Source organism: Topomyia yanbarensis, unplaced genomic scaffold (genome assembly GCF_030247195.1).
Source record: "Topomyia yanbarensis strain Yona2022 unplaced genomic scaffold, ASM3024719v1 HiC_scaffold_20, whole genome shotgun sequence".
In the NCBI taxonomy this organism is placed as follows: domain Eukaryota; kingdom Metazoa; phylum Arthropoda; class Insecta; order Diptera; family Culicidae; genus Topomyia; species Topomyia yanbarensis.
Window position 1 is genome coordinate 127,368 of NW_026683382.1, and position 8,258 is coordinate 135,625.

The window sequence follows — 8,258 nt, forward strand, 5'->3', positions numbered from 1 at the left end:
GAAAAGAAAATCGATATCCGAAATAGCGCCTGTCGCGCGTTTTTTTTTTTGGAACGGTGTAGCTTGCGTAAAGGCTAAAGAGAACACGTGCGTCTAAAATGTGTACCAGTAAGAATACAAAAAAAAACTCATTTTCCGTGACCGTGAAAAAATAGCATTAATGCCATCAAAAAGAAACGAAATACCTTCCGTAATTGGTGATGGTGAGAGATGACCTAACTTTGGGTCCAAATGAATTTAAAAGAAATATTGATGGTGACTAGTTTAATTATATATTTAATTAATAATTTTGGATGCGGGCGTTGAGATTTTGCGATCGCGTGTATCATCGCGAAGTGTTCGAGCATTTGTACGTTAACGTTTTCAATCGCGCGTTTGTATGTCGCGTGAGCTAACGGGAATGTAACTTCGCGTGTATGAATTCTATTTTACAACCGCGTGCCTTTCGCGTGTGTTCTTGGATGATCGCGCGCGGAGCGTGAATTTAATACTTAATTTTTGGTATACGGCTCAGATGCTAGAAGAAAGTATTACTAGAGTTCCCGGTCATGTTGCCAGGGAACGTATTGTCTAGTGGATATGAGAACCTATCTTTTTTTTAATTGGTCCAATTGAAGGCATGGACCTAGTCTGCTGATACCAAGGACAGAAACTTCCGGAAGTGGCCGATTATTCATCACGCGAGCGCGGGAGTTTTTAGGTTCACGGAAATTTATAAGCGCTGAGATGTTCACCTTATCATCGGGATGTTATCATGTTTGCGAAATCGATTGGATGATTGCGATGGGCTTAAGCATTATTTATGTTAGCGTATTTGTCGCGTGTATTCGATTTTATGATCATGTGGCATATATTATTATATAATCGCGCGCGGACTGTGAAACTGATGGTATAGTGTATGGTACAGATGGTAGAAGAGAATCAGTTTCCCCATATCACTAGAGTTCCAGGTCATGTCACCATGGAACGTGTTGTTTAGTGAATATGAGCGTCACATTTTTGATTGGTTCAACTGAAGGCATTAGTCCAGACTGCTGGACCGAGGTAAGACTACCGGACGTGACCGTTTCATGACCGCGTTTGGAAGTTTCGAACTTTTCCTAAAGCTTGACGCATATTAAAACAGCGTTTCAATGACTAAAATTATTTGCTTATTATACTCCTTTATATAATGTAAAATACTATCCAGTCGATCCACGTCGGAAGCGGCGGCCCCTTGCAAGCAAACCTGTGATCCACTCGTTTGCCCGGATTTCTCAACCATAGGGGCTATAAATTAGCTCAACACGCGACTGTGACGTAAACAAATTATGCGTCAATGTTATTTATTAATTCTATTACGTCAACACAAATCCTTCAAGGATAAGAGACTAATTAGTTTTATTTTGCAGATAAGTTTAATTATAAATATATATTGGTAAACATACTTCTCCGTTTCATTTCAAGATACAGCGAATAACATCCGAAGCTGCGCGAATTCTCTCAGAATTCGCCGGATGATGTAACAGGTAACCTGCACTCGTAAGCGCATCCACTAGTTTGCCCGTTATGCCTAAACATATGGACTTTTTGTCAGTCACTTACAACTGCATATGTAAGAACTTCCCCCGGGACCAAAATACACACTGGAAAGCATTTACCCAAAGGAACACCCTGGTAACTAATAATTTTATCAATAAATATACGCGTGCCAAATGATCATCGTAAGCTTAATTAATGTTTTCCTGAACATAAAAATTGTTATACCAAAAGAGCATCAGCAGCAGCACGGCTCAAAATTACTTCTCGCCAAGTTTGAAATTATGCCTGTTTTCCAGATGATCTGAAAATTATTTCAAATGACCTTCAATGTGATCACTTTTCAAAATCAAACCCAATGTTCGTTATGCCAAATGACCTTCAGTTTACGCACGACTAAGAGTTATGCAAAATGGTCGTCGTGCCAGATGACCATTACCTTGGAAAAACATTATGCCAAACGACCTTTATGCCAAAAAGATTATTACGCCAAACAACCTTAATGCTCAGTATCCTGTACATTTTATACCAAATGACCTACTATCAAATTATTGTTTTTACCAAACGGACATTATGCCAAATGATTTTATACCAAACAGGGTAGCCCAATCAGGCAGTGGTGTCTTTTGAAGATTCACCACCCGATAAAAATACCGACATTACCCCGTTTTTTCGAGTTAAGCAGATTTATGAGCAAGAATCGGCCCTCCGGGCTTCGGAACCAAGACCTTGAGGGGTGAAGGTGGTATGTTCAATTCGGTAAAAAGACACACTGCTTTAATAAATTTGTGGCGGCGACACAGAGCGTGTTAGTACATTTCTTTAATTCTTATGTAACAATGCACATTTGGAAATCTTTCCTCAAATTTTCATGGCAAAATATTGAAAATTAAGCGAGTGACAGTGAATCTTCGGAGGCGACTCATCGAACAGTTATTTTGCGATGTTCATCGTAACTCAATATCTACTACCCAATCGTTTATAAATTAGTTTAGCTCCTGTAGTTACCTGCACAATGATGTGAAAAAGAACTGTGCAAAATTTCAGAACGATTGGTCCAGGAGATTTTGAGTTATGGTGTACATCGCATTTTTTTTCCTAGGTAGCTCCTGTATATTCACTGTTACCCCATTTTCAATACGTTGCAATGAAATATTGGGAAAATATTCTTCAAATGGTGCATTATTATACGAAAATTGACTGAATAAACTAATACTCTCTGCAGCACAAAAAAAATTTTTTGGGAGGGATATTTTTTCACCGAAAATACCTTACTGCACCATTTATGCCCAAGTTGTTTATAAACAACAACGCTTTTAATCAGCTATAGCTTTTAATTCAGGCAAGATTGGTTCACAAAAACAAGTAAGGTTAATAAATGTGGCTAATAACTTTCATTTGAGCACTAATAGTTACAAGTTTTAGCCGTAGAATTAAAGTTATTGCAACTACTCTGATTAGATTTCGATGGAGTAGTGCTGCCGTTTTCGTTGACGACGAAAAATAAAATTTTGATACATCTTCGTTATGACTACGTTTTGAAGACGTTTCTAGGAGGATTGTACTGCGAGTTGGAAGGTAAAAATAGAGCAGCTTCTAGCACAGCGGGGGAAGCGCCTATCTTTATGAAAAACGGTTGTTCGTGTTTCTTGAATCTACCATTTTTAAGGAAGGGGTTAATTATAGAAGAAGTTTTGTGTTCAATTTTTGAAACAGTTCACTTCTTGATTTTCGAATTATTGAAAACTAAAATCCACAAATTTCTTGATCCAGAATTACAGAAGAACTGGTTCTGGAATTTCTGAATAATTTCTAATTGCAGCGATTTTGTCATTGTCACTTATCAGCCCTCACCCTGGTAGACACGCGTCCGTTCATCTAGACCTTGTCTAGATGATGATCTACTAAACCTCCCCGTGCATATGTTTTTAGACTGTACTAAACATTGGGTTCTTCAACAAGCCGGCGCTGTTTTTTTTTTTTTCATTTCGTTTATTTGATAGGCACAAATGCGTTAGCTTGGCGGTGCCGAATTCTTTTGTTTTTACATTTTGAATATCTTAAAACTAGGAGGTTACAATGTTGAAATATTTTTTTTTATAAAAGAGAAAAAATTTACAGCTATCTTAAGACTAGAAAAAAAAAATTCTATATATAAGAGAGGGGGCAAAAGATTTTTTTTTATGAAAATTTTTAAAACAAGGAATTCAATAGTAATACTTTTTTAGGAATTATTTACAGTTATCTTAAAACTAACAATATAGTTTGGTACACAAAAGGGGGAACAAATATTTATGAAAAATTTCACAGATGTTTTAAAACTAGGGATACAATTCTATTTACAAGATGGGGGACAATAGTTTTAACAAAGAGTAGAAATTACAACTATCTTAAAACTAGGAATACGGAATACAAATTTGATTTTTTATCGGATACTTATGCTTGGTCATCTCCAAAATCGGTGTAGAAGTAGTTGTATCAAGGACAGGGGAGAGAAGGCGTAGATGGTGACCGGTAGAGAAGAGCAAAACTTGCAACTTTCGGGCAAACGGGAGATCAGCGAAACAAATTTGCGCCTCAGTCTAGTAGGTCGGATTGGCGGATGGTATTCTTCGGACCCGCGGGGAATCCTTCGGACCTCGAGTCGCTCTCGCTTCAGATTCCGTAGTGATAAGGGCGACGGCGGTTACATAGTGGCAGTCTGAAGCTTATCGGTTCCACACGGCAAGAGGAAACTTCTAAAAACGAGAAATAAAAAGAGAGGGGCTAAATTGGGATATTTATCGTTTTTATGAAAGTATAAATAAGGGACATATAGGGGAAATCACGATTTGCCAGCATATCTCGGACTGGGACATTGGGTGGTCTACCTCGGGCCCGAAGGGAATCCTTTAACTGAGACCTGGCGTCCAAATACCCGGCGCATACCCAGACAACGTGCTCGATGTCATGATAGCCCTCGTTACAAGCGCACAGACTACTCTCCGCAAGTCCAATACGCCGCAAATGTGCATCTAAGGTGTAGTGGTTGGACATAAGTCGGGACATTACACGAATAAAATCCCGACCCACATCCATCCCCCTGAAACAAGGCTTCGTTGATACCTTTGGGATAATCGAATGTACCCATCGTCCAAGTTCACCATTGCTCCACGAGGTTTGCCTACTGTTGAGTGTCCTCTGACGACAAATACTAAAAAATTCGTTGAAGCAGATTGGTCTTTCGTATATGTCACCATTTAATGCGCCCACCTTTGCTAATGAGTCGGCCTTTTCATTGCCCGGGATAGAACAATGAGAGGGGACCCAAACAAAGGTAATCTGATAAGATTTTTCAGATAACGTACACAAGGACTCCTGTATCTTCCCCAGAAAATACGGGAATTGCTTTTTAGGCTTCACCGCACGAAGAGCCTCGATAGAGCTGAGGCTGTCCGAAATGATGAAGTAGTGATCTGTGGGCAGAGTGTCGATGATCCCAAGGGTGTACTGAATTGCAGCTAACTCTGCGACGTAAACTGAAGCAGGATCATTGAGCTTGAATGAAGCGGTGATAGTATTGTTGAAGATACCGAAGCCAGTGGACCCATCGAGATTTGATCCGTCAGTGTAGAACATTTTGTCACAGTCGACTTCTCGGAATTTATTATAAAATATATTGGGGATCACTTGAGGGCGTATATGGTCCGGGATTCCACGAATCTCTTCCTTCATGGATGTGTCGAAGAATACAGTAGAATCAGAAGTATCTAGGAAACGAACACGGTTGGGAGTATATGAAGAAGGATTAATGCTCTGTGCCATGTAGTCGAAGTACAAGGCCATAAATCGGGTTTGAGAATTAAGCTCGACGAGCCTTTCGAAGTTTTCAATCACCAACGGGTTCAGAATGTCGCATCGGATGAGCAATCGATATGAGAGTTCCCAAAATCGATTTTTTAGCGGAAGAACGCCCGCCAGCACTTCGAGACTCATCGTATGGGTCGAGTGCATGCAACCCAAGGCAATGCGCAAGCAACGATACTGGATTCTCTCCAGTTTGATGAAGTGTATGTTCGCAGCGGAGCGGAAACAGAAACACCCGTACTCCATCACCGACAATATCGTTGTTTGGTATAACCTGATCAGGAGAAAATTGATCCTTTGTTGGCATTTCTGTTTCAGATACCTAATGTGACATCCCCAGGTACCTTTAGAGTCGAACCAGACCCCGAGATATTTAAATGTGAAAACCTGGTTGATCGTTGCACCCATTAATAGGAGCTGGAGTTGCGCCGGCTCACGCTTCCTAGAAAAAACAACCAACTCAGTTTTCTCCGTAGAGAACTCAATACCCAGCTGAAGAGCCCAAGCAGACAAATTGTCCAAGGTATTTTGTAATGGTCCTTGCAAGTCGGCAGCTTTGGGCCCTGTAACAGAGACCACCCCGTCGTCTGAAAGTTGCCTTAGCGTGCATGAATTGGCAAGACAATCGTCAATGTCATTCACGTAAAAATTGTAGAGCAGGGGACTTAGACATGAGCCCTGGGGAAGACCCATGTAGCTAAATCGCGATGTTGTTAAATCGCCATGCGAAAAGTGCATGTGCTTTTCAGACAACAGGTTTAGCAAAAAGTTATTTAAAATTGGTGAAAGACCATGCTGGTGCAGCTTCTCTGACAGAATGTTGATAGAAACTGAGTCAAAAGCCCCCTTAATATCCAAGAAGACTGATGCCATCTGCTCTTTGTTAGCATAGGCCATTTGGATTTCTGTAGAAAGCAACGCAAGGCAATCGTTCGTCCCTTTGCCTTTGCGGAAGCCAAATTGTGTATCTGACAGTAAGCCATTTGCTTCAACCCAATTGTCGAGGCGAAACAAGATCATTTTCTCGAACAACTTCCGAATACAGGACAGCATTGCAATCGGCCGATACGAGTTGTGGTCGGAGGCTGGTTTTCATGGTTTTTGAATGGCGATGACCTTCACTTGCCTCCAGTCATGAGGGACAATGTTACCCTTAAGAAACTTGTTAAATAAGTTCAGCAAGCGCCTTTTTGCAGTGTCAGGCAGATTCTTCAGCAAGTTGAATTTGATTCTGTCTAACCCTGGAGCGTTATTGTTGCATGATAAGAGAGCAAGTGAAAACTCCACCATCGAAAACGGTGTTTCGTTCGCGGTATCGGGAGGAGACGCGGCGCGGCACGTTTTCTGTACCGGGACAGAGTCCGGACAGATCTTCTTGGCGAAAGCGAATATCCAACGGTTTGAATATTCCACGTTCTCGTTGGTACTATTACGGTTACGCATACGTCGAGCCGTACCCCAAAGAGTGCTCATCGCTGTTTCTCTCGTTAACCCGTCGACGAACCGGCGCCAATAACTGCGTTTTTTGGCTTTTATTAAACTCTTCATTCGCCTTTCTAGCGACGCGTACTGTTGATAGCTAGCGGGTAACCCGTCTTCCCGGAAGGCCTTATATGCAGTGGACTTCTCCGCGTACAGCTCTGAGCACTCTTTATCCCACCACAGTGTGGGAGACCGTCCATGGGTATTCGCGCTGGGTACTGGTTTAGTCTGAGCTTGATTCGCACTGTCGAGAATCAAGCCAGCCAAAAACCTGTACTCTTCCTCCGGAGGAAGTTCTTGAGTGGATTCGATTTTAACGGATATCGCGGTCGCGTAACTCTTCCAATCAATGTTCCGTGTGAGGTCATACGAGGCATTGATTGTTTTCGATGGTCTTGAACCGTTAGCAATTGAAATCACGATAGGCAAATGATCGCTACCGTGGGGATCAGGGATCACCTTCCACATGCAATCTAACTGTAGCGATGTCGAGCAAAGCGACAAATCCAACGCGCTTGCGCGTGCTGGTGGTGTAGGAATCCGCGTAATTTCTCCCGTGTTTAAGATGGTCATGTTGAAATTGTCGCAAAGATCTTGGATTAATGTTGATCTATTATCATCATGAAGACAACCCCATACCGTACCGTGCGAGTTAAAGTCTCCCAGAACTAACCGCGGTGCCGGTAAGGATTCCGTGATATTACAAAGCGTTCGGTGCCCTACCGAGGCTCTAGGAGGAATGTAGATGGAAGCAATGCAAAGGTCTTTACCTTTGATTAAAACTTGACAAGCGACAATTTCAATGCCTGGTGTCGAAGGGAGGTTAATTCGGTTGAAAGAATAGCACTTTTTGATCCCCAAAAGTACTCCTCCATAGGGGTTTTCTCGATCCAGACGGATTATATTAAAGTCGTGGAAGTTGAGATTTATATCAGAAGTTAACCAGGTTTCACATAATGCGAAAGCATCACATTTTAAACTGTTTAGTAAGAATTTGAAGGAATCGATTTTCGGGAGGATACTTCTGCAATTCCACTGTAGAACAGTGATCGAATCGGTGACCTCGTTCGATGACTTAGCCATCGAAGGATACGATCGCTGCAAGGAGGGGCCATTTAGTAGTCAACTGCTTCAAAAATGTTTGCACTATAGGGAGAAAACGTATCAGAAGGCTTTTAAGAGGATCAGTAACATTGAAAGCTGTGAAAATTAAGTCCACTATGTCAGAAAATTTCATTAGTCCGTTACTGGACTGAGTATCTGTTTGAAAAACGGGGACACTTGGGGTTTTTGGTGTCCCTGGAAGTGGTGGGTACTCCTTGTTAGAATTAATATTTCCAAGTCCTGGAGCAAATTGCTTCGGCTTTTGTGCATCACTTCCGTTGGATTTATTGGTTGTAGATGGCGCACTC